This window comes from Trichosurus vulpecula, chromosome 7, assembly GCF_011100635.1.
Source record: "Trichosurus vulpecula isolate mTriVul1 chromosome 7, mTriVul1.pri, whole genome shotgun sequence".
Classification (NCBI taxonomy): Eukaryota; Metazoa; Chordata; class Mammalia; order Diprotodontia; family Phalangeridae; genus Trichosurus; species Trichosurus vulpecula.
The window spans coordinates 90,306,746-90,332,298 of record NC_050579.1 but is presented as its reverse complement, the minus strand read 5'-3'; the positions used below and the strand labels follow the sequence as shown (position 1 = coordinate 90,332,298).

Genomic DNA, 25,553 nt, shown 5'->3' with positions numbered 1-25,553 from the left:
ATTGATGGGGAAATAAACAGATTCTGGAAGACTCTCACTGGCTTACGTCTTGACTGGAAATTCCTCCTGTTCGTCGGTGTGGTGTGCTCTAGGGATTCTGTCACTTCTTTCCTCTACCCCACATCTGCTGCTACTGAGCTTGGATCACTGCCATAGCTGTCATTGGCTTAAGCTCTGTCTTCTGCTACTTTTCTCCATCTTCTGCGCTGATTTTCAACCTTTCTCTACTGCTCTGCTACTGTTGTTTAGGGTGAGATTTCCCAGGCCCTGTGCCTCACAATAGTAAACATTATTATTCTGTCCTTAAACAGCCTCACAGTCTCTTCCACAATGTTATACAAAAGGGGTCAGTTAGGCAGTTTAGGGATTTCTATGACTCATCTCTCCCTTCAGAAGGTCTCTAGCACATATGACTAAGTGATTTGGGTGATTGAATTCCATCTAGTTCTTCCCTGTCACCATATACTGCTTACATCTCTCTCTCTGAATCCCTCTGAGGCTGTGGAGAGACATGAACAACTGGGTCCATTTGTTCTTTGAAATCCTGTCAGCTTGGGAATTCACCTCTAGAAACACTGGAAGCAGAGAAACAGCTAGTGACCTCTGCTGGCATTCCAGCCACTGCAATCAGGGTCTTTTCCCACTTTGATAAGTAGCCTTGAATAATTAAGAATAGATTCTATCAAGGGTCTTTGAAATTATATTTCCTACCAGAGCTATGTAAGACATGGAGAATGGGAAATGGAAGTAAGATTAAATTATATTCTGTTGAGTACTGGGCCAATTTGGAACCAAGAAATATCACATCTTGCTTCCTCCCAAATCAAGGCAACATTGGAGTTCTGGGACAGTTTAGAAATACAAACTTATCTGGTCAAAGAAGGAGTTGGTCTAACTGACAAGAAGAGGACTAAGGTGAAGCAGGACTAAGCCACTTCAACATGGCCACAGGAAGTCTTGGATTCAATGTGATCACATGACATAGGAGGCTAGAGTTCTTCATTTTATCTTGGATTGGTTTTGATACATTTGATCTCGGATTATGTGGGGATATTTTGTTTTGGATAGATCCTTACTTGTTTGTATTAGTATTCTAAAATAGATCCCAGGGAACAACTTCCTCTCTTGATGGAGAAATACTTCAATCTGGTATCTACCTGAATCATCTTTTTTTTTGACTGGATTCCCCTATGACTCGTTGGTGGTAAATGTTCTCTCATAGCACCAGTTCCCTCTAAACAGGATTTTCTTTCTCTGCCCCACCGCCCCCGACTTATTCAGAATTTCGCATTCTTTACATGGTCTCCATGACTTGTACATGCTGTCCTATCACTCTCTCTTTCCTGTTACAAATTGAACTAAGCTTTCAACCATACTGCCAAAAAAATCACATCTGTTCCTTTGTTCATGATGCTTTCATTAAAAACAATTTTATTTTGACCTTTGGTTTAGAACTTCAGGGACCATCAGTGAATGCTTTCAATCCAGTACTAGGTTTCCCTTAATAATGTCATGGAAAAGAATGCTGAGTATAGAGTTGAAGTGTCTGGATTTCAATCTTGACACAGCTACTTATTGCCTGTGGGAAACTGGGCAAAGTCATATGATCATAGATTTAGCATTAGAATGGATGTAAGAGGTCATCTAGTTAAAACTCCTCATTTTTCTGATTGAAAAATAAAAGCCAAGAATAGTGAAGTGTCTTGCCCAAGGTCACACCCTATAAAGCACCAGACTCAGGATTCAAACCCATGCCCTTTTCGTCCAAATCTAGTGTTCTTTTTGCCAGCAGCTAGGTGGTTCAGTGGAGAGAGTGCTAGTCCTGGAGTGAGGAAGACCTGTGTTTAAATTTAGCCTCAGGCATTTATTAGCTGTGCGATCCTAGGCAGGTCATTTAACTTGGGTCTGTGTCAGTTTCCTCAATTTTAAAATAACATAACTAACAACTACCGAAAATCAAATCGTGATGAGAATCAAATAAAATCATCTCTATGAGGTGGTTGGCACAGTGCCTGGCCCACAGTAAGTGCTCAATAAATGCTTCTTCCATACTACAACCTTCATCTACAACTTTGCTCCTCTGGGTCACAGTTTCCTTAGTTGTAAAATGATGACAATGAATTTACTTGTTTCTAAGTTGCTTTCAAATGCTTTTGTGAGTGAACATTTTGTGTTGGGAAGGTATGGAATGCTTCTGATGCATTTATGAGCACTGACTTCTCTGTGATTCAGTCATTTATACGCTGCATGAAGAGTTTCCGCTGATATGATCACAGAAGAGGGAAACTCAGAGGCTCAGACATCCATTTTTGATGAGATTCGGTGCCTCAGCACTTGGCTTCCATGCTGGGTCCTATAATACTACCCATATAAGTCTGGAAATCTAATGCTGGCAGACTTCCTCATGAAACATCCAGTCCTTCCTGCTTCCCTGGACAGGAAACGCTGCAAAGCAGCTGTTTGGAGGTTGTTTCAGAACTTCCACTTCCCTTCTGAATAAGGCAACACTATACATATCAGCTAGAAAGTGGACAAAGGGAAAACCAACCCAGCCCAAACAGCAAGTAAAAAAAATAAATTAAATTAAACAAAGAACAACAAAATGAAACCCTCAAATCCATATAAATACATTTTTGAGAAAAAACCAAAACCAAAATAAAATATAGTGCTACAAAAACAAAAGAATAACCAGGACAGCTGGGGCAAAGATAAATAAACCCTATGCTTTGATTCTGCTACAAAAAGAAAAAAAAGAAAAGAAAACAAGACAGCTAAGAATAAAAAAGGGGATATATGTTTAGGACTAAAATTAGGTAATCGAATGTATTAGGTTTGGACACTTGAGCATATACTTCAATTTTTTTTCCAGTGAGTCACATTTTCTTGCCTTTAGCCTGATAACGTGGATTGAAATGGAAATTCGTGATAGTTCGAGACCCTTTCCTTTAGGACTATAGTATAATATTATGCAAAGAGTGCTAGGCTTAGATTGTGGAAACCTGGGGTCAAGTATTGACTTTGGTACTAGTTAACTCTGTGTCTTTAGGAAAGTGATAATCTTTTTGACCCTCAGTTTCATTATCTGTTAATTGGGAACAACAATACTTAAACTATTGGGCTCATAGAGCTAATGTGAGGGGGGAAAGTGTTTTGTAAATATTAAAACATTATAAAATTACAAATTACCTTTTCCAACAAAGTCTGATATACTGTGGGGAGTGGGAAAGCTCAAATAACAGAAAATAAGGGAAGCATAAGCCTGGGCCAGGGTTCTAAGATGTCCTCATGCAAAGAGAAGCCAGTTGTAAGCATGAGTGTTCCTAAGAAGAAAATATCTTGATTTTTTTGTTTTGACCATTTCCATTTTTACATACATGTTTAGGATTGTATGTACATGCCCTTGATGCCATCCTGAAGGCTCTTATGTGAGAGAGAAACTTCAGTGCCCTGGAGAGCTATTGTGGGTGGGGATAGCGGTGGGAAGAAATATATACAGACAACAGTAACCATAATAACGACAGTATGTCCGAGGGAATGTGATCCAACTAATTTTAGAGCTAGACAGCTCCAAAACAAACAGCATTAGCCATACAAGTAGCTACAAGAGTCGGGGGACATTCTGTAAGTGAGCTTAGTGTGAGGCAGTCACACTCTGTTATCTTCAGCTGCATGCATCCACTCAAGAACTAGCATCGTCAGGACAGTTGATATGAAAGAATAGTAAAAGAACACCAATGTCATTTTCAAGTATAAAGGACAGCCGTGTTTATATATAGGGTGTTCCAAATATATTAGTACAGTTTTGAGCTTTGATATTTTAAAACTGCACCAAGACTTTTGGAATGTCCCCCCTTCCATCCCCCACATATTTGAGTGTGTATATTTACCTATGGAAACAACAGAGACAGTCTATTTTTATACAAACATCTAAAAGACTTAGGTGATATTCAGTGTTAAATAGTAATGAAAATGATCATCAGAATAGAAACAGTGGCATTCCCACACGGTTTCTCTCTTTCTTCTCCCTCCTTCTTCCTTTCTCTCTTTCTTCTCCCTACTTCCACCCAACTTTTAAAAGCTGCGAGCAACTATTAGGCAAAGATATGGCAGGCCTGAGTTTTGCCAGGGTAATCTGGCTTGAGTCACCATCTAAGGGATGATGTGAATACACAAGTAAACTTTCTAAAGCAAGGCTTTTTGAGACTGTAAAATGCTCCATTCAGATGGACACTCAGTATAAAAAAGAAAGCTGCCCGTGGGTAAAAGAAACACAAAACGGAATAAGAGAGTAATATTTCTCAGAATTACACTGGGAACCCTGCAGGAAGTCTATGGAGCACAGAGCAGATAAAAGGAAAGCAGGAAAAGATTTTGGCCAGAGTGGGTGCAAAACAATTAGGAGTGAAACTACTAAGAACAGGCTTTCCTTTGAATAGTTTAGGGCAAGATTTGTCTGGAGGGCAGCAGGCAAGTTTTGTTCCCAAAAACGCTTGATAGTCTTCTCGACCTACTCAGAGAACTTCAGCCCTGCATTGGGGATTGTCATTTGAAATCAGCCATTGGGCCTTCATTCAGAGACATGATATTTTCCGCTTTTCTTCCCAGATATCCTCTTGGGTCTTCTTTGGCAACAGAGCCTAATTTCAAATCCATGTGTGTCCTTGTCTCTTTTGAAGGAGGAACTATTAATCACTACATCTGATTGGTTTTCAGTGATGCTTGATGCCAGGGTTACAATTTTTTAACTTATGAGAAACATTGTCAGATACAGTAACATGGTCCTTTCCTGGCTTTGGAAAGAGAAACAAAACAACTTTCCCCCCTTTTTACTTTAACTAGATAATAAAGGACATGGTACAATGGAAAACAGCAGATTTGAAGTCAGAAGATCTAGATGCAAATCTTGGCTTTTCAACATACCCCTATGAGACCTTGGGCAGGTCCTTTTACCTCTGGGTCTCAGTTTCTTTCTCTATTCACCTGTAAAATTAGGGGATTAGACTAGATGATCTCTAAGGCTTCTCCCATTTCTCGATCCTGTGAGTCCTGGAATTTTTAATGTAGAACGTTGCTTTTCATGGGATTTTCTGATCCCTTTCATTGTTACCTCCATAATAATAACTCATGTTTATACAACACTTAACAATTTCGAAGAGATTTACATCCATGATCTAACTTGATGCTTATAACAATCCTATAAGGCAAGTAGTGCCCGTAACATTCTGCCCATGCAGAAGCAGAACTTAAGGCTTAGACAAGTTAAATAATTCAACTATGGCCAAATGGCAAATAAATCACAGAGCCAAGACTCCATTGAACTCCTGTCTTCTTACTCCAGGATTGGTGTTCTTTCTTTTACTCCAGAATACCTTTCTCTACATGTTGATTATGCTCACATGAAGTATACATTCATATATTATGCACAGTCATTTTGATATATGTGTCCAGATCTATAAAGAGGAAATTAAAATATATGCCAAATCTGTAAGCCTAGTTGTCTGTAGAGTCATTGATGGGCTAAACATATTTGTCTTATTTCTCCTTTTATAAAATTAGTTTAATTGGAGGCAGCAAAAAAATGGCAAATATATTTGGGTTTAATGTTTCTTTTAGTATCTTGTTTCTTTTAATTTGGATCCAACTATTTTCTTCTTGTGATTCAATGTTGCTTTATAGACTTGTTCAAATGAATTGTATGCTCTGCTTTATGCCACAGAGTTTGTGTCGGTTGAATGAAAGCGAGGTTAAAAGAAGTAGGTCAGGGCAGGGGAAATGTACATCAGTTCCTGGGAAAATGAACCATTTCCTAAGCAGACAGCGTGTAGAACAGGACTGTGTTAGAAGGGAGAAGGCTTCTGAGACATGGGAAAATACAACCTATTCCAATACCCTTCACTGTTTCTTTCTCTCTTGTGTACCTTCTGAAGAAAGTGTTTGAACAAACACTGGACTAAAAGTGAATAAAGCAGGAATGAAAACCAAACTGTAGTGTAGGTAATACTATTAACTTCTATTTGTGGACTGGGTTGCTGGCCTTCTCTGGATCTTAATTTCTGTGTGATCTTTTAAGGTATGTGGCAGGCATGTGCTGGCTCACCATCAAAAGAAAGTACCACTGAAAACTCTACAGAAAGAAAAATGATCTTGTTTCCTGTGATCATCCTGACCTCTTGTACCTGAATTATTCCTATGTTAATTTGACCTCACCTTCCTCTTGGATTTTTTTTCTCCTCTAAGACAACTTCATGATTATTCACACCTACTTGGCAATGACATTCTAAAAGCTCCATTTTTGCTTAATTTTGGTGCCACAGCTTTCATTTCCCCTCTGCTCCCAGATCTGCTGTACCAGCTCTCTTCTATACCCCCGCCCCCGTCCCTCCCTCCACCCTCTACAAACAGCTGTTAGCACTTCAGCATGGGCCAGCCAGGCCAAACTTGACACCTAGTGGTTGGATGTCACAGGCTGTATAAAGAGATATCTTTTATATAGTTTGCTTCTGGGATGTAAGAAGAATCACAGCACGTTAGAGCTGTGATTGGTGGGACCTTTGAAATCACCTGGTCTCAATTCCTTATTTTTATATATGAGGAAACTCCCTAATAATTGGAGCTTTCCAAAAGTAGAATTACCTACCTTGGGAGGAAATGAGTTTTCATATTTGAAATTTGTTGGTCAAATGCTTAATTCCCAGTTGTGGGGGATATTGGCAGGGACTCCTGATCAGCTACAGGTTGGACTGGGTTTCAGATTTAAAATGGGACAGGACCTTTGAAGTCCTCTAGTTCAACTCCCCACACTCCATTATACAGATGGGGAAACTGAGACCCAGAAAAGGTAAATGATATGTCTAAAGTCATACAAGTCGCATGGTGAAGAATCCTAGCTCTGGTTTCAAAGCAAACATACTTCCCACTCCAACACAAAGCTGAGATTCGGAGAAGCTGGTCTGAGATGTGAAATAGTTTGTTCTAAGCAGTCCACTTTAAGTGGAAAAGCCTAGACTTGAACCAAGGTCCACTGACTACAGTCTGGTAGGCTTTCCCCTATCCTGTGTTTCACGATGACACCATTCAAGTTAGAGAAAAACTGTAAACATGACAGCTTTTACTCAAGTATCTATAGGCACAAGCTTCCTTCAGCAGCTCTGACTAAAAAACAAATGAAAAACTCAAACTGGAGGGAAATTGCTGATTAGAATACAGGCCTTTGCAAGGCTTCATTAAATAGCAGGCCCATTTCATGGCAAGCATTTTTCTTAAGAACACTACAAAAACAGCATTTTACTCCCAAGACCCTCTGGAGTCTCAGCAACAGCCTTTTCTGTGAAGCTCAGACCCTTTAAATGCCCTTGAAAATTCCATGCTATTTATTGGACCGGAAAAAAGATACTCAACAACGAAAATGTAGTCCTCCCAAGAAGAACCTATTCCCAGATACACTTTGGGAATTTTAAGTTAATCCTGAGCCAGCTTCCTATAATGTTGACTCTAGTCAATAAATCTACTGTTTCTCCTTAACACTGAGTCTTAGGGTATTTAAGCTTTCCCCCAACCCCCAACTGGGGGCACGACATTTGAATATTTAACAGTAGTTTGATTCAGTACTTGTCCCAAACTTCCAATCTTCTTGTTATCCTCAGAAGAGACAGAAGAAGGTTCAGGGGCAGAAGGAAGCTGACATTTCTGCCCTTCACACTCACACTTAGCACAGAACTTGGCACATGGTTAAGTAACAAATGCTTGTTAACTTCGGTTTCTTTGTCACCAGAGAGAACTGCCCATTTTCAGTCTTTGAGTGTCCAAGTTTCTCTTAGCATAAAGTCATTTTCTTGTCCTTCTCCCTCTTCACCCCTTCCCCCTCAGCTCCCCAGACACACGCATTTCATTTCTCCTTTCTCAAATCACTGCAAAAGGCAAGTGGCATATCGAGGACATGATAAACTCTCACCAAGTTGCAAATAAGCACATAATTTGACAGGGAGCACACCATGGGAAATGAAAACAGATTATTCTCTCTAAAGCCATAAACACTTTGCTGTTTTTTTCTTGTTCTTCACATTGTAGTCCCCCTCTCCCTGCCCCCACCTTTTGTTTAAACACAGTGTCACCTCATGACAATGTAGTCCAGACTGTACAGAATATTGGCTGGCTTTTGTCAATACTTACACTACCAGTAATTTCACCCTGTGTAAGTAAAATGCAAAGAACACAAGTTGCCTCAGGACAAATACATTCATAGCAACGAGGGGGTTAAATTCATTTTTAATTTACCCACAGATGGATGCACCCAGTTTTTCCTTTATCTGAGAAGCCCGCATCCATAGGACTGAAATAACAAATATTCAGGAAGCAGCATTGACTGTGAAATTTAACAAAGGGAATTAGCTACAGTAGGTGAACAAGTAACTTTAAATAGCGGAAGCCACAAAGAGAATTAAGGTTGATAAAAGAAAACCAGTAATTACAATATTAGTGCCCTTTGCACATGAGATTCCTAAACTATTTTCAAAACCTACCCACATTTCCTTCCTCTTCCACCTCAAAAAATGGCAAAATAAAGTAAAATATTGTATAACTAATGTACTTTTGTGGATTATTTCTACTCCATGTTGGAGTCACTGTTTGTATGTGCCTATGAAGCTCTTTTCAAACATTAGTCATTTTCTCTCAAAAATGAACTCAAAACCAGTTTTTTACATAGTTTTTTTTTTATCCAAAGGGAGATGAATAACATACCTAATTTTCTTCAGCATTTATCCAGGAGGAAAAGGACTCCAGCCTTATTCTTTAATATTTAATAAAAACTTAATTAATTTTTTAAATAAAAGATTTCATTTCTAATTTATACTCACCTTCAGGAGCCCACTAAAGCTTAAGCCATGATGTCAGGCCCACATAAAAGGTTATATATGCTTGAGGTTTTTTTTTATTGTTATTTTAACTCAGCTATAATTTTTTTAAGCTTTAAAAGGCATTGATCTGAAACAATTAGTCTCACTGAAACTGTCACATGCAGCAAGAGGCTGATAGCAAGAGAGGTGAAAGTTGAAGGAATGGTGAGGTTTTTATTACCCCTGAACTTGAAATAAGGAGTCCACATTGCTATTCTTGTAAAGGCAACTATCCAGTTGAATAAAGTAGGAGAGTTGCTACTTAGTGAGTTTCCCTAAACCAGAAACATTTCAAATGAACCTTTCCATTTCAGAGTCCTCACATCTTCAGGATTACATTGGGATTATCATCCTGGATTCGACATTTTTGAAAGGACACATGAATTGAAAAGTGCCAGAAGAATCCACAAGCAGAAGAGGAATTCTGAGCTGCAAAGGGCAGAGAAATAAGAGAAATGAGTGGATATTTAAGGGTAATAACTTTCAGTTCAAGGGAGAACCTTCCAATGTTATGTCTGTCCACAAATAGAGCAGGCTCTCTTGTGAAGTAGTGAGTTCTTTGTCACTGAAAGTTTTCATGCAGATGTGAGATGATCCTTGAGGATGCTACAGAAAGGAGTCTTACATTCAGCATGGCCTCATATGTGATGACCTCTAAATTGTCTTTCCAAATTCAAGGTTCCGTGATTCTAAGTGGGAAAATGGCAGGGTGGTGGTGATGCTAATTCTAGGATTGATAGATGAATGAGGAGCTCTACCTCGAATTTTCTCTCTTCATGTTTCCTAACCTACCCCCAGAAGGTTTACAGTCAAATTGTCTTAGAGAGGTAAAACGGGGAATAAAAGTGAGCACAAGTGGGTTTTGCTTTGATTTGCTGAGTTGAGCCCATATTTGGCTTCCTATATCATTGCCAAGAAAACCCAATGGACATTATTGGTGTGATACAGTCCAAGGGTTCACAAAGAATCGGACGTGACTGAATGACCAAACCACAGCAAAACTTGGAAAAGCAAGTGGTCAAGTCCACTGACTATGGAATTCTGTCAGATGAGTAGATACCCAAGTTTGGAAGTAAAAGATGTTTGTTCTTCCATAGTATACTCACTAGACATATGCTGTGCTAGTACTAAATTATACCAGGCTTTTTTTTTTAAATGAAATGTGAATGGTAGGGAGCTAAGAAGTGGGTGGATATATTAACAATGCATATTTTCATTGAATGGTCAGTCCATGGTATTTATATATGTGTATGTGTGTATATTATATAATGAACACATATCAAATATACATACATATATTCACATGTGCATTTATATATACATATATGGCTCTCAGTACTTTACTGTATCCACGATCTTATAATTATCATTATGGATAATTCCACATGATTTCACCTGGTTTCCTTCATACTCTTCCCCACAATGCAAATTGAAACTCATGTATCCCTTCTCACCCTAGGTAACTCTTCTTGTCTGTAGTCTCCAGTAAGAGTGCTGAAGACTTTCTTCTAGGTCTCTTGACATTTCAGGGACATCTATGCCTCATGCAGACTACCTGTCTGTTATCCCACACATGTGCTATGTGGTAGCCTACCTCCTTTTCTCCTCATACGTCTTTTGGAATATAGATTTTATATTGCTGCTTCTGACTAATCTATCACTAATAATATGCTTATCACTGCCCACTATATATTTCTCTTTTGCCCTTTAGATGACCTATAATTTAAATTTTTCAAAGATCCAGAAAATTTCAAAGTATTTGGAATTTTTTTAGCTCTATAGATACTATGTGAACAACATACGCATACCCTAAATGTACATATACATACCCTGCTTATTGAGTATACACCTATATTGATATTTCAGGACTCTTCGGGCACTGGATTACAGCTCTAGGAGAGTCCCTAGATATCATGTAGTTCAACCTCTTTATTTTATAGATGAGGAAAATGAGGCTCAGATAGATACAAGGTTTCCCCACTGTTATATCCTCTTATATATGCATATACAAAGTATACATCCAGATTTTAAAGTGATTGTGAACTTTTTCTCTTCTAAATGCTCAATCTGCCTGAAATGTTATCTTCTTGCTCTGAAAATTGATTTTATCTATCAAGAATTTACAGTAGCTTCTGTCTTTCTCTCTGGGCAGGGGTAGTAGGGGCAGGCACTGTTGTTGTTCGTCCTTCATTTTCAGAGGACCAGTGACATCATGGAGTGATGACGTATTTGTGAATTGGATCTAAGTGAGGCACTGTTGCACAAAGTCATCAGCCTCACTCTCTATTACAGAGTCATCAAAGTCTAATGTCAAGACAAAAGTCAGGATGACTGGTGATGGCCTAGAATTCAGTGGATGACCTTGGCATCTTCTATGCTTGACCAATCTCTAAGTACTCCACAGGCCACGTTCTTGGCCCTTGGAGCAAATTGTTCTTATCTATACATTTTGCCAGGGAAGGGGGGGAAGGAAGTTTTCACACGCTTGAGCTAGACATTCCCTTAACTCACCAATGTGTCTGAGGCCCATTGATTACCCTCAACCTAGTTTATCCCATTTGCTGGAGAATTTTACAGGGGGTGCGGCCACTGGGCATGCTAGAGCTTCTTGTAGCTAGAGGCAAGAGTTGTGTGGCAAGTGGATCCCAAAGGTAGATGAGCAACCCTGAAAAGGTCTGGGCAAGCCCTCGCATCAGAGGTACAAGTCCTCCTGGAGTATTCACAGGCCCTAGCAGGTACTGTTACTTTGGTAGGGAAGAGCAGAACTCACTTGGAGTCAAAATGGGCCAATAATGTCAAAGCTGACTTTAGTTTATGTTTTTCTCCATTTTGAAATAAGATTTAAATATGATGCATAAAGTTTAGAGAAACTGAGTCATCCCTTTTCCCTTAGGCAATTGCAAGTATGTGTGCATTTATTCAGAAAAAGATTAAAAATAATAATAGCTAGCAAATATAAGCCGGATCTTAATTAGAGCAAATAATGAATTCCCTGAAGTGGTCTCATGTATTGAAATCAACAATATTTAAAGTTTTAGTTATGTAAAATGTGATCATTGGTTCTAGCCCACTAGAAATATGCAGCAAAAATAGACCATTTCTGGGGGATTACATCTTTGAGGTTTGCAGAGTTTACATACATAAACGCATTTGATCCTCACAGTGACCCATGAGGTAGATGCTATTTTTTTCCATTTTGTAAATTAGGACACTGAAACACAGAGCTAGTAAGTAGCTTTCTCAGGGTCAAGCATTTAGGAAATGCCTGAGGCAATATCTGAACAGGCAAGATCAGCACAGTGCCTGGTACATGGTAGGTACTTAGTAAATGTTTATTGAATGAATAGTCTTGATTCTGAGTGCTACACTGTAATCACTGCGCCACTTAGAATTGAATCTGTCCAAGTTAATTTAGGATAAGTATATTAGGGCATCGCAATCTAGGACTGGGAGAGGGTCGTATTGTCCAACCCTGCCCCATTTTATAGATGAAGAAACTGAGGCTAAGTGACCTGCCCAAGCTCACATATGTAGCAAATCAGAGAGTGAGTATGCGAACTCCAAGTCCAACACTGATTTCTGTTGCGTTTGTGTCCTGAAGAAGCCAGGAAATTCAGCGTTCATAGTAGCAACCATGCCTTAAACAGTCCAGTTGTGAGTAAATTATTGAGTCAAAAGACACTAGAAGCTCTGTGGGAATTGTTTTGGTCTCTTACCTAAATACATACTTAGGGCTTCTTTTAGAAACTCAGTTATTGACCTGGCAGCCTGTCACATTTCCCGTGGAGCTCTGGCTCCAAGTACAGTGCTGGGGGCTGCTGTCCATTCACACCAAGACTGCCAAGGGAAAATGTACTGCGCCATCAATTCAAGAGAGGGCCCAGATCCGGAGGGTCTCTCTTTTCTTTTCTTCTAAATTTAATAAGCTCCATAGGCAGGGTGTCTGGGTGTTTGTGTGAACCTGTGAGTGACATGAACCTTAGGTGTCCTAGTGGTCAAACTGATACCAATGTAACTGGCGCCCTCTACTGGCCTATAGCTTTGGTGATCATGTGTCTTCAATTTTCCAAGACAGTCCTAAAGTCCTGATTTTCAGAAAAGAAATTGGGCATTAAAAGAGGTTTTAGAAACAGAATATCCTTCATCAGACCATGCTTGGTTCAGAAATCATATTCATCATATCTATTCAGACTCCAGTTGTATAACTTTTTTTTTTTTGTCCCAAACCCAGAGAAGAAGTTTGTAGAAAGATCCCTCACAGAGTCCCAGATTCAGGGTTAGATTAGCAATTGCTTCCTCTCCTTCCTTTCCCACATAAACAATATCCAGAACAAGTGTGAGGCTTTCAGGCTTAGCATGAAGACCTCCTCAGTTCACTCTTCTTTCTTTGCCCACTCATATATCTATAGCCTTATAGTTTATTGGAGATAAGAAATGGGACTTTTGAGATCATAGGATCTCAGACTTCATAGGTAGAAATAGCCTTAGATATTCCTTTCTTTAATCCAGTGTCTTCATTGGATGGGAGAGGAAGCTGGAATGAATTGCCTAAGGTAATGCAGATACTAAGTAGCTAAGAGTATTCAAATTCAATTCTTCTGACTTCAAAACCAGTGAATTCCCTCTGGTTTGACTTGTAGTGGTTGGGAGGACTGGAGGACACAGATTTTAGAGCTGGAAAGGGCCTTAGATGTTATCTCAGTCCAAACTATTTTATTGCCAAATGAATAAATGAAAAAAGCATTTATTAGGTCCTTGTGTGCCAAGCATTGTGCTAAGTGCTAGGGATATACAGAGAAAAGCAAGAGTCTTATTTCTCAAGAAGTTCACATTCTAATTAGCAGAGAAAATACATATAGAAGGGACCACCAGTTGCAGGGCTGAGGCAATGGAAAATGAGGCTTTGGGGATTCACTGACTTGCCTGTGGTTACACAATTAGCCTTTCTCAGAGGTCACACTTGAACCCAAGTTTTTCTGACGTTGAGTTCAGGATTTTTTCCAGTTCACCATACTGCCAAAAGGAGATGGGGTGACTGAGAAAAATGGGCAGTGTTGGGATCCCTCCTTACTTTCTTCTCTTGAGATAATTGTTCGGCAATTATGCCAGAGGACTGATGCCAATCAATTAATCTTGATGCATGTATTTCCCAACTAACCAGAAATATGTAGTTTAGGAGTGTTAGGAGCCTTGAAGTATATAACCATCGCTTTCATTGGGTTAGAGTAAATTGTTTTGACATTTGGTCTTTATTTGCACATCAGACAAATGAGAATTTACTTCTCTTTCACAAGGGAGGTGAATGTGTGTTTACAGTTTCTCAAATGTTAGATTAAAAAAGACCAGCAAATAATTATTAAAATTAGCAGAACATTAAAAGGAACAAATTAATCATGCAGGCTTTCCTTTTGGATTTTTATAACTTAGAACACTTCCAAAATCATCCATTTTGTTAAGGAAATTTAGAAAAAAAACAACAAAAAACAAACAACACACTACTAGATTGAGAACTTAGACACCATGTCCTTGTATGCAATGTATTTTTGTGGCTGATGCAACTGATCGAAATAGGAGGCTGTGGAGTACCAAATGCCTACAGAACTGGGTAATGGGATGTGTTTTATTCATAGATGGCTGGTCAAATTCTGACCCAGGTTTACTTGGGGTGGCTGTGATGCATTTCAGGCTCCAGTCCAGCTGCTAGGACAGTTGTCCACTTGAGAATTTGGCACCAAAATTGGTAAGGCTAGAAGAGGTACCAAAGTCAGAATAAGTCATAGAGCCTTAAGGAGCACTTTCTACTTGGGAATGCTTCCCCTGGGAGTAGATCTTAGGACTAACTATGTTAGCATAAGGGGAAATGTGTGGGATCAGTGCTGCTAGCTGCATCAGTCAGTAAACATTTATTAAGTACCTACTACATGCCAGGCATTGGGGATATAAAAAAGATTAAAAAGAAAACCTAAGTGGCACTGTGAATAAATTTATCACAGCCTCTCCTGTGTGGATAAACAGAGCTTTTAAAAATTTTGGTCCTGGTCAGTGAATTCATTACTATAGGGAATTTTTATTGTGGAAACTCCTGCTACCCATGCAGGTCAATAACTGCTCAGGAATTTATAGTTTTAGAGAGTTCCCCGAGGGCACTAATACTAGAAGATTAAATGACTTTCCCAGGGTCACTCATTCTGTGTGGATCAGAGGATGAACTGTTGTGTTAGAGACTCTTTCTCTTTGAGGTGTGCAAAACTGTCTCTCCCTGCTGCCCTTCAGAGCATTAAACACTCTTGGGGGGTGGGGAGTGGGACAGGGGTTTTATAATAGAAACTATGACACAGAATCCTATGCTTATGATGACACGCTGAATATTCATAAACCTAAAAACAAGCCTTTTGAAACTTTCACTCCCACTCACCAGGGTAGAAGCATTTCAGCAGGAGGTGCTCAGCAACCTTCCATGTGTCATTCACTTCAGGGGCTGAAAGTACAATGTCTTCAGTTCTCCTAGCTGATCTAGATCCCCCCCTTTTCTTTTTCTTTTTGGGTACTATTTATTTTATGTTTGTGTGCTAAGAGATTATATATATTTTTTTCCCATGGCAGAAACAAAATGACTTGCATTTCACAAGGAGAATAATTGTAATGAGAAGTCATGCTTGGAGGGGAGTGTTGCTCAATTTATAGGAAGGAGAAATAAATCTTGTCTGCTTGACACAGGGTGGATTGCTACTGCATTTTCCTAAAAGGATCATCACTATTATCATATTTTTCTCTTGGTGAGGCGACAGGCAAAAGAGCAAATTTATAGGGATCTCTCCCCTTCTCTTCCTTCTGCCCTTCCCCCTTTCTTCTTCCCAGAAACGGGAGACTTTGATGATTCCAATGAGAAATCTGTCTGACCAATGCCTGAGCTGGGTGGCATAGTTAAGAATGATCTAAAATAAGGGTGACATCATTTCTACAAAAAAAAATGACCTCTGTCCATGCTGAAAAGAGCAGATCAGGACTAGGTCAGAACTATCCATTTTCCTTGAAAAGTCAAGAGACTACAGCTGCCTTTTTACAGGACTATGTCTTAGTGTTTTTGTGGGTGGCGTCAAAGGAAATTTTTGTTCCTGTTTACGTGTATGTAGTTTTTTGGGGGGAGGAGGAAGGTGCCCTAAAACGTAGCACTTTTCAGGCACCTTTGCTACCCAAATATGGAACTGGGGCAGCTGAAACACATTATGAAAATAGCATTAAAAACCTGTAATGCACCATAAATAAACAGAAGGAGACAGCCAGGAAGTTGTGCTAATCACTGCTTTGATGTAGCATGAATTACTGTATCTTTTTTTTTTTTAAGGGCTTCAAGTTTCTGACTGCTTGTTATGACTCAGCTTTCATTGCTCTAGGGAGAGGCAGAATCCAGTTTTCCACACTCCCCCTTTCCCCCCACATTCGTGGTGACAGCTGGCGTCCTTTGACTCACAGGGAAATGATTTCTCCACCCCTTCCTCCTCCCCCTCCCCCACCTTCACCCCACTTTTCTGGCAAGTTTCCTTTTCCAAGCATGCCCCTCCATTGCTGTAGCTGGAGAAGCAACGGTGAAGATGAGAGCTTGGCCCATTTCTAGGTATAGGTCAGCGCCCCTTTTTCTGTGCTTTCCCAAGGGTTCCTATGTAAATTTCCCTGCTGCCCCAGCGTCCTTACAACACCCTACTTTTAATTTCTTGTAATCTGGTTTCCTATCAGTTGGTTTAGGTCAGTGAGGAATTTTGTAACCAGTAACATGGTGAAGGTGGGGGTGGGGGAGGGGAGTGAGGAGCAATGAGCCCCTGAAAGAACGGTGGGTATAGCACAGGCACCATGCTAAAACAGATTTTACCGCCTGTTGGCATTCATTGCATTATTAGTTTACCTTGATGAGGATGATTTGCTTAAAAAAAATCTCAAGAATAAATAGCTACCAGTGAGTCTAAAAATGCTTAAGTTTGATACAAGTTCAATGAATTCCTTGATCTTATGATAATATGAATGTCACAGGGCACCAATAAATGCCCGAGGCTGTTTCCATTCCATAACTAGCTACATAACTACTGTCAAATGTGACTTCAGGCTGGCCCCTTTCTGCTGGTTCTATTAATGATCTCTAACAATCATTACCTTGGACCCGGGTCCTAGAGTGCCCTCTTGTGTTTAGAAGTGCTTTGACAAGCAGCTGAAATTTTATTTAAAATGTTTAATCACAATTTACAATTGAACTTTAATTTCATCCAGGGTAATTTCTGTTTGCTAAACACTGTAGTTAGAAATGTCAACACTTGATTTGGGAACATTTCTGGGGTAGGATGAAGGGTGCCAAAACAGAGACTAAAGAAAAGTATTATTTGTTCCATTCTTTCATTATGTTCTTCTGCATGTCATAGTGAAAAAGGCACTGATTTTGAAATCAAAAGATGTGAGTTGGCACAGTGATTTTTGTACTTACTGCATATGTGATTCTGGGCAAAGTCAAGAATCTGGAAGATTTCTGGGGAGCAATGGTGAGTGTAGTAATTAAATATGAGCAGTAAGATTTGTTCTATTCCTTCGTTTTGTCTTCCTTCATGGCATAGGGGGTGGAGGGAAGGAAATACTACATTTGGAGTCCAAAGAACTGAGTATGAAACTTGATTTTGTTCTTACTGCCTGTATGATTCTGAGTAAGTTACAAAGGTAGTAGTAGTTGGCAAAAAGAGGAAAAATGTGTTTTGTCTATTTGAAGAGAACAATGTGGATGCACAGGGAACTCACCAATCTACTTAGAGTGAAAAAAAAAAAAAAGAAATGCACAGAAGATGAAGGTGAAGCCAGGTAACAAAGGTTGAATATGGCAGTATGGCTGAGTCCTACAAAAGAGTGTCTAAGGCTCGGAAAGAGACGAGGCTGGCGAAAGACTCTAAGGCTAAAGGAATTTTGTTTTGTTTGTTTTCACTGCATTGATAGAAAAAGGAAAGTAGGAGAGATCAGACTTTTATTTTAGTTGGGGTTAAAACAAAGCTGCTCAGTTTTTATTTTGCTTCTCTTTTCTGTGCCAAGGACAATGACCTTTGCACTAAAAATGATAGATTTAGATAGATGTTGGATTGTGAGCTCCTTGAGGGCAGGGACTAACTTTTGCCTCTCGCAGTATTTCCATTGTTTAGCTTAGTGCCTGACACATCTTATGTCCTTAATAAATACTTATTTGCTGACTAGATGGAACAAAAGCTACTAATAGGGCATTTGTACTAAAGATAAGTAGGGAAATAGCTAGCATTCAGATGGTCTGGATGAATACAGGTCACCAGGTCCAGATGAAGTAGAATTTTAGAATACTATATAACTGGAAGATGTAATTGCTGAATTTCTGTCAGTAATCTTTGGGAGAACATGGAAAACAGGACAAATGCCACAAGATTGAAGGTAAATGTTTCAATTTTCACAAAAACACAAGAGAACAGAGTCTTCAAGCTATAGGCCAGTGAACTCGATTTTAGTTTCTGGGGAAATTCTAGAATGAATCATTGAAATTAATAAATATCTTAGAAAGATAATGTTGCTGTTAAATCATTTCAATTGTGTCCAACTCTTTTGGGGTTTTCTTGGCAAAAATACTGCAGTGGTTTGCCATTTTCTTCTCCAGCTCATTTTGCAGTTGACGAAACTGAGGCAAAGAGGTTAAGTGACTTGTCTGGCATCACACAGCTAGTAAGCCTCATCAAGTGGTGTCTTCCTGATTGAAATCCTAGTGCTCTATTCACTGCACAACCTTGCTGCCCAGAAAGGAATGGCTAGATTATGAAAAGTCAGTATGAGTTCATCACGAATAGATCATTCCAGACTAACCTCCTTTCCTTTGTGATAAGATGACTAAACTAATAGATGAAGAGAATGATGTGGGTGTACTTTATTAGATTTCAGCAAAGCTTTTGATAAAGTATGTTATATTATTCTTGTCGAGGAGAGAGAGAGAGAGAGCGGGAGGCCGGGAGAGAGAGAGAGAGAAGGAGAGAGAGAGAGAAGAGAGAGAGAGAGAGAGAGAGAGAGAGAGAGAAGGAGGGAGGGAGGGAAAGTGGATAAGATGATTCTACAATCAGATGGATTCAGAAATGGTTAGATGGCCTAACTCAGAGTAGGTGGCACAGTGGATAGAGGGCTGGGCCTGGAGTCAGAAAGACCCCTCTTCCTGAGTTCAAATCCAGCCTCAGACACTTACTGTGTGACCCTGGGCAAGTCATTTAAGCCTCTTTGCCTCAGTTTCTTCATCTGTAAAATGAACTGGAGAAAGAAATGACAAACTGCCTCGTTATCTTTGCCCAGAAAACCCCAAATGGTCATGAAAAGTTGGACACAACTAAAACAACAACCACATCAGTAAGTCGGTGCTCCTTCCACTTTATTTCAAATTTGCTTGCCCATAAATGACCGGCAGTTCTGTGACGAAGATGAGCATGTTATAATTTCCTCATTTGTGAGCTCTGACAACAGTAAACTTAATCAATCTTCTGGGCATAGGGCAACTTTCATTTTGTAACCTGTTTCCTCTCAGTGCCAATGTGTGCTTCTGGTAAGAGTTGGGATTGTAATCTCATTTTTAGTTTCTTTGAAGTCTATTAAGTTGAAAATGTATTCAGTGGGGTTGGCAATTGTGTTCTTGTCAATCAAAATACAAAAAATATAAACCAGTCAACTTTAATTTTAGATAAAAGCTTTTATCTAGGCTTCAGAATGGCATCCATCATTTGCTAAATCTATAGAATATATCTCATTAATGTGTACCATGTGGTCCCTAATGTGCTTACCGTGGCTTGTTTGTAGCAGTAGACCAGGTGAATTTTTAAAAAAATATACTGCAGGTAAAATTATAGATGGTTCCCTGAGGTGCTTTAATTGGAATTCATCAAATGATGTTGCTGTACACTCCCCCTATTATTATTGGGCTAGATCCTGATTAAAAAGTGACATTTTCATTATTTGAAAAGAAAAAAGAAATTCTGGAAAATATGGTATATTTTCATTTTTATTAAACTATCCACCTTTACCTCCATCCCTTCATTACAGAGATGGAGAATTATGGGTATATAATATTGCATATGATGTTATGTATGATTGATACTGGTTTTGCTGAACTAGTCCCTCCCCCCCTCCCCACTTTCTTTTCTTTATTTTTTGTCAATGGAATCAGGGCTAAGTGATACGTGATACTACTTAAGTTAAGTGATACTACTAGTTAAGTGATAAGTGTCAAGTGTCAGAGGTCAGATTTGAACCCAGGTCCTCCTGATGTCAGGGCTGATGTTCTTTCCATTGAACCACATAGCTCCTTTTTTGGAAGTCTGGTCATTCATAACCAATTTTAAATACAACATCTTATTCACATTAACAACTTGTAATCCTTTGTGATAGAATCATCACATGCAAAGAACTTTAGAATTCAAAATATGTATGTGGTTCACCCCCTCTACCCACCCAGTCATTAAACATTTATTAAGCACCTGTTGTGTTCCCAGCACCAAGCTAAGTACTTGGGATACAAAATCCCTGCTCTTAAGAAGCTTACAATCTATGGAGGAAACAATATTTAAGCAACTATGTATAAACAAACTTTTTACAGGATAAGTTGGAAATAATCAACAGAGGGATGGCATTAGAATTAAGAGAACTTGGGAAAAGATTCCAGTAGAAGGTGGAATTTAACTGGAATTGAGGGAAGCCCCAGTAGCCAGAAGGCAGAGATGAAGAGGGAAAGCATTCCAATGCATGGGACATAGCCAGTGAAAATGCCAGAAAGCTGGAGATGGCATATCCTTTTTCACCACATACCCTAGCAAAAAAATCAAACATTTATTAATAACTCCAATTTGATCTACAACTCAAGGGCCCACAGACAAAATCACAGAATCACAAAATCTCAGAGTTGGAAACAACCTTAGAAGACAACCCTTACCTGAGTAACAATGCCCTCTGGAACACATCAGAAAAAAGGTCAGGCAGCCTTTGATTGAAGATTTCCACAGTGGGGGAATGCATCTCTTCACAGGGCAGCCCATTCTATTTTTGAACAATTAATTATCTTCTTTACATCAAGGCAAAATTTATGTCTGTTTAATTTCTACCACTTGCTCCTACTTCTGCTTTCTGGGGATCTGTTTCTTCTAAGGACAAGCCTTCAAACACTTAGGTATGGCCAACGTATCTTCTCACGGTGCTCTTTCTCTATCACAAATGTACGTAGTCCCTTTAAGCAATTCTCACATACTGTGATTTTAAGGCTCTTCATCAGCCTGTTTGCCATCCTCCAGAGCAAGGGATCTTAATCTGGGATTAGTGATTTTTTGGGGGTAGCTTTTTCAATTTAATTGGATTCCTTTGTAGTTAAGCTTATTTTATTTTGTGCATTTAAAAATATTCTTCTGATAAGGAATCCGTAGACTTCACCAGACTGCTAAAGGGGTCTGTGATAAAAAAAAAACAACAATAACAAACCCCAAAACAACCCTTTGAAGCTTCTTTCCAAGTCAGAACTGAACACGATACTTCAGGTAAGATCTGATGAGGAAGAATTTACCTGTACTATCACATAGTCCTGGACCCTATTTCTCTATTAGGACATGCTAAAACTCCATTAGCTATTTTGGTAGTGATGGCACATTGTTAACTCCTACTAAGCTTGGAGTTCAAATGGAAACCTTAGAAAAAGGCTAAGGGGGATGCAACTTATATCAGCAATGATGTGTGACGTCTTCAGATTAGTATAAGAAGAGGGGGGACTGCATGGGACGGATAATTGGGAAGACTTCACAGGGTTATGTCTAATGGAGAGGTTTTGGGATTTGGCCATATAATTTTGGGAAGGCATGCCCTTCCCCCCCCCCCCTCAGATATTAGAAGATAATGAACTTCCTGTGAGCTATTTGTTCTCTGATCCAGGAAGGGTCTCTCCTAGACTTTCAGATGCCACCCTGGCAGTTCAGTTCTGATAGGGAAAAACCTGAATGAACCGGATCAATCTTGGTCCTCTGTGTAGTTTTCACACCTAGACTGTAAGCCCACCCCCCCAGCCAATGGTGAGAAGGGATAGAGGTGGGTGGGAATCTTTTTCATTAAGACTATAAATTAAGGCAGGTTCCCTTTTACCTCGCCTCCTCCATTATGGAGGTGTGCCCAAATCTTGCAAGGTTTGTAGAATAAATTTACTTTGTTTCTCTTAAAAAAAAATCTATTTTTTTCATGCTACAACTAATGGCTAGCCAAACCTTCCCTGTATTGTAATTGTGAAACTGACTTTGAATTCACACATAATTTAATACATGCACTTAGCACATTGTCTAGCAAAAAGTGAGCACTTATTTTTTTTTCATTCATTCATTCATTCATTCGCTCCATCCATTTAGTCCTATTAAGCTTCATCTTGTTCAATGAAGTTTTAAGCTTCACAATTTTGGGTAGTCCTGATTCTGTCATCTGGCGTGTTTGCCATCCCTCTCAACTTTGTGATATCTACACACATGATAAGTAATCTTTCTCTAAGTCATTGATAAAAATGTTAATGGGAATGCCCAATATTAACATCAAAGATCCATGGGCAATTCCCTAAGACACTTCCTTCCATGTTGATGTTAAATTATTATGACTACTTTTGTTATCTGGTTATTCAACCAGCTCCAAGTCATAAACCTAAGAATAGTGTAAGAGACTTTGTCAAATGCTTAATTCAAATCTAGGTAAAATGTATCTGCAGCATTTCCCCAAATTGTAATCATAACTCTCCCCAAATCATATGTAGTTTTCACCACTAACAGGACTACTGAAAACAATTAGTTGTCTTCACAATTTAAATATACAATCTTGAAAGTACTTCAAAAGAGATTTTGCATTTTACTTATACATTTTAAAATACATTTTACCTATACAAAGTTCATTATAAGTTGTCAATATTCTTTCTGTGAAAGTACAAAAAAATCCTGTCAGATAACAAGACCAAACATACCTACTTATAAACCAGGGAAGCAAACTGATAATTTATGGTCAGTGAGTATTAAGTTATGAATGTTCATGAAAGGCAGTTTAATTTTAAAAAGTCCATAAAGAACATTTTAAATTCAATTCCAGGAAGTAAAAATTTAGAAAATACTTTTTTGGGGATATTTTGTATAGGAACTACTTAAACTATAATATGGCCTTTATAATAATAATTTATTTTGTTAAAACCATCTTTATTTGTGCTTTTGCTTATCAGAATGGACACTTACCACCTTAGTAGACTGCTTCATGGGTTGCTGTGCCCTGTCTCCATCCAAAAGAACCTCCATCTAATTATCTGATAACCAATATGCAAAAGGTGAGCCTTGGTGCATTTAGAAGCTAGCCTAAGACTTGGATAATAGACACAATCTGTCATGGGAACCATATCCAAATCATTTCTAGTTTGGTAGAATCTGTCAGAGGTGGTGCTTTCCTGGAAAAGGCTAGCAGAATCCAATGATACCTCTGTGCCTTGGTAGGGGATAGGAGTAGGAAACTAGTGAAGATTTCTAAATTTGGAACTGAAATTGACAATTAATGATGGATTTGTCATTCCTGTAAATACTTTATACCCTCATTAATAAAATATTACAGTTTCAAGTTAAGATACAGAAACTACCAAGAAAGCGAAAGAAAGCATATTAGTGTTATTAGCATTTTTATTATTGTTATTTTGCAAATAGCAGTGTTCGTAACTTTAGGAGTACTTTTCTAATCTAACTTTGTTGTTAATTCAATTACCAAATATTATAATGCAAGGCAAATAGATTAATAACCATCATTCACATAAGAAACATAATGCTACTTACCGACCATCAGCAGGGCATGCAAACAAATTAGAGGGATGTATTAAAAAAATTAATTAAACTAGAAATACTGTGAAATCATTCACTCTCATTTTCTTCAATTGAATTATTATAATAGACATGAGGATGAGGGGCTAATATTTGCCTTGGGCATTATATCTAACAGTTATTTTTAACTAGTTTACAATTTACTTGATGCCTGTTATTTGTAACTCTATTGGGCATTATAAGGAAGCAAAATAATTAGAAATCATTGTTATTGTTAAGGAACTTGTCCTCTATTGTAATAGGAGATGGTGGGTAGAGGAAAATTAAGGAGATATGAAACATATACAGAAAATACACTGGAGAATCTATATACAACACATCAGCTAGTATAAAACTGAAGATCCAAATGCTGAGAAAATACTGAGTAGGATCAACAGAAAGGACTTCTGTTTAAAAAGGTTGAGGGGTGGATAGGGACTAGACCTATGAATTCTCTGATATAGGGAGCTCCTTCTACATAGGTAGGCACTTTCTCTGCAACCAATGATTGCCTAGAGAGCAATGCAAGGTGAAGTGGTTTGTGCAGTGTCAATAGCCAGCGTGCTTCAGAGGTAGGATTCGTTACTACGTTTTCTTGTCTTTGAGGCCAACTCTCTAACCACTATGCTATTCTGCCTTTTAAAAAGTTATTAAACACCCCTCCCCCAAAACCTTGATGCCTTTTTAAAAATTCCCCAACATAGACTTACCCTTGTAGTTTCTTCCCTAACTATATTTTTAAGCAAACTTGATAAGCAAAGTAACTACAACCTGACGATAATGAAACTTTGCACGGCTGTAACTTTCCCAACCACTCTTTACCGAGAGGATGGATATTATTTATCTGAAATAAGATTGCTGATTTCAATCAATCTATCAGATGCCTTTTATTGTTGTCTTCACTTGATTCATATATTGTTCCAACAATTCTGCTTTCTTTGTATACATTCCTCTATGTTTCTCTGAATTCTTCATGGTTTTCATTTCATATGGTGAAATAACAAGAAGATTTAGAAGAAATTTCCTCAGTTGTGAGTTGACTAAACTAATAAAGTCAGAGCTATAGTCCCTTATTTCTGTCCCTTAATAAAATAGTTCCATTATATTCATACTTATTCAGCCTTTGCCCAATCCATGTGTGACAACTTCATTTCTATACTTTTGCTGTACACACAGACACATACATACACATACATATGTATATGATTGTATTTACGTATACATGTGTATGTTTATATACATGCTTCCCCTTTGTCTATAGTTCTTAGAGGATAAATCCAACAATGATATGCATCAAGACAGACAAACAATTTAATCACTTTTTTGTTCTATCTCCAAATTGTTTTCTGGAGTTATTAAACTAATTCATAACTTCACCAAGGGTGTAGTATCATTAATATCTTTGAATTATAGTTCCAACACTGACCATTTCTTTCTTCTATTATTTTCTCTGATTTGCCACTCTTTAGCCATCTTCCTGTCAGTGAACTCTGTCTGTGACCTCACACTCCAATTTGTGCCCTGGGACCTTGAACTTTCGACTGGTAAGCCCTGATTGTATCTAGCTTTGACCAAGAACCAACATTTTACTCTTTATTTTTTGCCATCACTTGTATATCTTTCTCACCATCCCCTCCCTGACCCCTTTACTATATATTTAACCAACACCAATAAGCAAAGCAACCACATCTAGCAAAATTGAAGCTTTAAATAGTTATACCACCACCCAATTTTGAGGATGGTTATAAAATCAATGCTGCCATTCCTGGAAATGATGTGTCAACATTGCCTATGATTT

At 38.6% G+C, this 25,553-nt stretch overlaps 1 long non-coding RNA gene across 1 annotated transcript in view; it reads left to right on the top strand.

Moving 5' to 3' along the window:
• LOC118856007 overlaps window positions 1-25,309 on the top strand; it is a 29,695-nt gene extending 4,386 nt beyond the window's left edge. The window contains exons 3-4 of the long non-coding RNA XR_005010828.1: window positions 23,137-23,238; window positions 25,225-25,309. This is a non-coding gene — a long non-coding RNA (uncharacterized LOC118856007). The remainder of the gene's footprint in view (window positions 1-23,136; window positions 23,239-25,224) is intronic.
• Window positions 25,310-25,553: the final 244 nt, after the last annotated feature.